A 4,554-nucleotide genomic window follows, 5' to 3' on the forward strand; every position below is an offset into this window, starting at 1 on the left:
AACACAGGGGACAAAGGGCAGCCTTGTCTGACAGATTTTTGAATCTGGAACGGTCTTGTGATGCATCTGTTGATTTGAAGGTGACTAACAGCATTCCTGTAAATAATGTCGATCCATGTGCATATGTAATTCCCCAGATTATTGGCTTCTATTATTTTAAGTAAAAAGCTGTGAGACACTCTATCAAAAGCCTTCTCTTGGTCAAGGCTCAGTAAAAAGGCTTGTGCTTCTTTTTCATGTGTATATTGGATGAGGTCTCTAATGTAGTGCGTATGGTTTAAGATGTTCCTTCCTGTGATGCTGCATTGCTGGTCTGTGTGCACTATTTTGTGGAGATAAGGCTCTAACTTTCTGACTAACGTTTTTGTTAAAATCTTGTAATCTGTATTGAGTAGCGATATAGGTCTGTAGTTTTTCATCTGTTTTTCGTCAGTGTTTGGCTTGTGGATTAGGGTGATGAACGATCTGTTGAAGTTTTCGTGGCACATTTTCTTGTCTGTCATGTCGTTGAACGTGTTTAACAAAAGTTGCCCTATTTCTGCAGTGAAAGACTTGTAAAATTCTGCCGTTAATCCGTCGGGTCCAGGGGATTTGTTGTCTTTTAACTGTCGTATTGTTTCTTCGATGTCCTTTATTGTGATAGGTTCATCCAGTTTTTCTCTGTCCGTGTCGTCTAGGCGGCGTGCGTTACACAGGTACTCGTCTTCCTTGTCTCCCCTTGTTTGCTCTTTCCTGTACAGCTTCGTGTAGTATTGGTGAAACGCCTGAGTGATTTTGCTTTCGTCTGTAGTCTCCTGGCCGTCCCTGTCCACGATACACTGAATGTTTTTGTTTTTCTGAGTGATTTGTTCGAGTATTATGTTGTGGTGTGTCGGGTCTTCTGTTCCTGCTATGTCCAACCTACTCCTCACTAAGGCTCCCTTGTATTTATATTTCCTAATTTCTTCCAGTTCGTCTTCGTACTTTGCCACTACATCTTCACCAGCATGGAATGATTTTAGTATGTGCAGGGTCTCTAAACATTCTTTCTCTTTATTCTGTCTCTCGCTCTTCAAATATGTTCCAATTCTAATGGATATTTCCTTGACTTCAATTTTGAAAGTTTCCCAAAGATCTATGAAATTAGTGCTTGGTTGAGTGGTTATGAATCTTGCTATCGTTTCCTTTATATTTGCGATGTATATAGGTTCTGTTAAAAGGGCGTTGTTTAGTTTCCAGTATGTGTTGCGTTGACGTGTGCTAACTGGTGAGTTTAACATCACCAGTGTCGCCTTGTGATCTGTGTACTGTAAAGTTCTTTTCAGGTGTACTACTTTCCTAATTGTGTTGTTTGTGTTGACATATACTCTGTCCAATCTTGAGTAACTTTTCCCTGACGGGCTACAGTATGTTGTCTCTATCTTATGTGGGTGTAGCTTCCTAAATGTGTCTACTAGATTGAACTGCTCTATTATTTTGTTTAATGACTGGATTTGTTCTCTGTCCTCTGCCATTCGTATTTCTTCTCTATCGTTTTGAACTATCAAGTCTTTCTTGTCTATCACTAGATTAAAATCCCCAGCCAGAATGATTGGCTTGTCCTTGTACTCTTTTTTCAGGGTACGTTTCAAATGCTTGTAGTAGAGCCTTTGTTCTAATTTGACCACGGGGGCGTATATGTTGACAATGGTGAACTGCGTGCTGTTGTCCCCGACTGTTATAATCACCAGTCTTCCATTCTCGTCGGTGTATGTTTGCAATGTCTTGTATTTGTCTGATGTTTTAATTATTGACGTTCCCTTGCAGTTCTCTCCTAAACTATGGTATGCTTCAGTTGTTTCTAAGCCTAAGCTACTTATAAATTTATCTGCCTTATACTTATTTTTAAAATTAGTTTCTTGTAGAAGGATGTAGTCTGTTTTGAAGGTGTTTATGAGTGATATTATTAGATCAGCTTTCTTTTTTGCCCCCTTGATGTTGATGGTTATCATTGTGAGTTGTCCTATATTAGTTTTATTCGTTGAACTAGCCATTCTTGTTGGTGTAAGGTCGCATGTATCTATCTAGTGGTCGGTTTTTTCCCCGTGTGTTGTTTTGGTGAGTCACCGCTGGGTCGCTTGCCTGTCTTCACCTTGTCATCAGCTGATGTGTGTTTTGGCCTGGCTGAGTGGTCCTTGGGGTTCATGGTTAGGGCTGCTTTCCCTTGCATGAACGCAGCGAACTGGCCGGTGTGTTTAGCGTTATCCGTTGTTTGACTCAGTGATGCCGTGGGTGTTTCTTGTGTCAATGGCGTTGTCGTGTCTTCTGTTGTATGTGTCATGGGTGTTGTCTTGGTTACTGCGGTCGCATATGAGGTGGTAGGCTTAAGGGGATCTTCTTCGGTCGAATCTTGTCTGTCCATCATTCTCACCTCCTCTACAGCTTTCCCATCAACGTATTTTTTGTCGTCCGTCAAGATGATGTCATCCCTTGATCTGATATCTTCTCTTCTGCATTGGCCTGGGTGATGTCTGCTGGTGTGGCATAGATGGCAGTTTTGCCTTCTGCCTCTAAACAGAAGCAACATGGTGTGGGTAAGATCTCCCATTACCACTTCAAGATAATGGGGTAGTTTCTCAACCGGCATCTTAGAGTTGATGATTACCGCCCATCTATCTCCTTTTCTGAGAGGTTTAACAGTAATCTGGGTGTTGGGGATGACGAAATTTTCTACTATTTTTGTAACCGTGTCTTCGGTAAACGTCGGTGGTACCCAGTGGAGTTCACCGTACAACACAGGCTTGTCCACGTGGGTAAACACCACTTGTGTTATGCCGTAGTCATTGGTGGTGAATTCCCGCATGTGGAGAGTGGTGTACACTTCCTGACTTTTAAGGGTGACGTACCACTCTGTGGGCCGTCCTAGATTGTAGACTTTTAAAATCTCATCAGGGTTTATTTTGGTGACAGCCTGAGTTACAATTTCGATAACTCTATCATCCACGTGGATGGTGCTTCCGGCTCTGAACTTTATTTCAACTTTTAAAGTTCTTGGAAGGTGTAGGCTGGTGGGTAGGCCAGGGATGGTAAGTTTAATGGTTGATGACATACTCACTGTGGTGTTTGAAATGTGTCACAGTTAAAACACAGAACACAGTCCACGAAATATAAATGAACACAAATCTTGAAACTAGGTCACGTTCAGTAAAAGGCGAAAGATTTACTCGATGTGAAGAGAAACCAGAGTGTCTGTCTGGCGGAAAATTTTCCGGTCTGCCCTAAACCGGATCAGCTGAAATCGCATGGTTTTCGGCTGACAGCAATGTGCCTCTGAAAACAAAAAGAGTTCGCCGCGGAGACTGTGTTGGTCGTACTGAAGGCTAGGCTACATCGTTCAGAACTCAGACCTGTCCGGTGGACAACGTTTCCCTTCTCCGCGAGCGCATTCCACCCGTGGACAAACGCTTACAAACCAATCCGACGATGACAGAAGATTGTCTCCCTTTAATACCAATCCAACTTAGCTCCCATGTACCTTTGAAATTATGCGATGGCGGGCCGCCTAGCTTTCTTGAGACTAAACTGTTAGGGGAAGTACACGTCACCCAACTAACAAAAAATAAAATGACGCCATTGCTTTGAGGCGCGTGACCGACTGTTGTCGTTCTGCCAGCAGTCTGAACTGTTGTTTGTTGGAATCGAAACGAGTGAGTTGTTTAAAAAAAAAATAATAATAATAATAAAGTCTAGACAGAACAGTAGTTGGTTTTGATTTGGTTCTTCGGCACTGAACCTAGACGTATTTGAAATCTTTTTTGATTTATGTACTCACTAATTATGCATGGCCATCGGACAAGAGTTGTCCGGTTCCGTCCAAGGCCACGGAAAAACGTGCCAAAGGAAACGAAACCTCCCAACGGCAGGGTTCATTTTCTATCCCAGGGTTAAAAAAAACAAATGATGTAGTCACCCACTCATGTTTACATTGGAAATATTCACCCTACAGCGTAGGGCGTGAAAAATAGTCTTCTAAGACTCATTATAATGCTCCTCTCCACGGAAATCTTTAGTAAAAGGCGAAAGATTTACTCGATGTGAAGAGAAACCAGAGTGTCTGTCTGGCGGAAAATTTTCCGGTCTGCCCTAAACCGGATCAGCTGAAATCGCATGGTTTTCGGCTGACAGCAATGTGCCTCTGAAAACAAAAAGAGTTCGCCGCGGAGACTGTGTTGGTCGTACTGAAGGCTAGGCTACATCGTTCAGAACTCAGACCTGTCCGGTGGACAACGTTTCCCTTCTCCGCGAGCGCATTCCACCCGTGGACAAACGCTTACAAACCAATCCGACGATGACAGAAGATTGTCTCCCTTTAATACCAATCCAACTTAGCTCCCATGTACCTTTGAAATTATGCGATGGCGGGCCGCCTAGCTTTCTTGAGACTAAACTGTTAGGGGAAGTACACGTCACCCAACTAACAAAAAATAAAATGACGCCATTGCTTTGAGGCGCGTGACCGACTGTTGTCGTTCTGCCAGCAGTCTGAACTGTTGTTTGTTGGAATCGAAACGAGTGAGTTGTTTAAAAAAAAAGAAT

General features: G+C 42.8%; 1 non-coding gene across 1 annotated transcript; it reads right to left on the reverse strand.

Annotated features, from left to right (window-relative positions):
- Nucleotides 1-3,953: 3,953 nt before the first annotated feature.
- On the reverse strand, nucleotides 3,954-4,072 carry LOC131950862 (U5 spliceosomal RNA). Its single transcript, XR_009388358.1, has one exon. It is a non-coding gene; the product is annotated as a U5 spliceosomal RNA (small nuclear RNA).
- Between the last annotated feature and the right edge of the window lie 482 nt (nucleotides 4,073-4,554).

This window comes from Physella acuta, unplaced genomic scaffold, assembly GCF_028476545.2.
Source record: "Physella acuta isolate Inbredline_101_S28 unplaced genomic scaffold, ASM2847654v3 ptg000781l, whole genome shotgun sequence".
Lineage (NCBI taxonomy): Eukaryota > Metazoa > Mollusca > Gastropoda > Physidae > Physella > Physella acuta.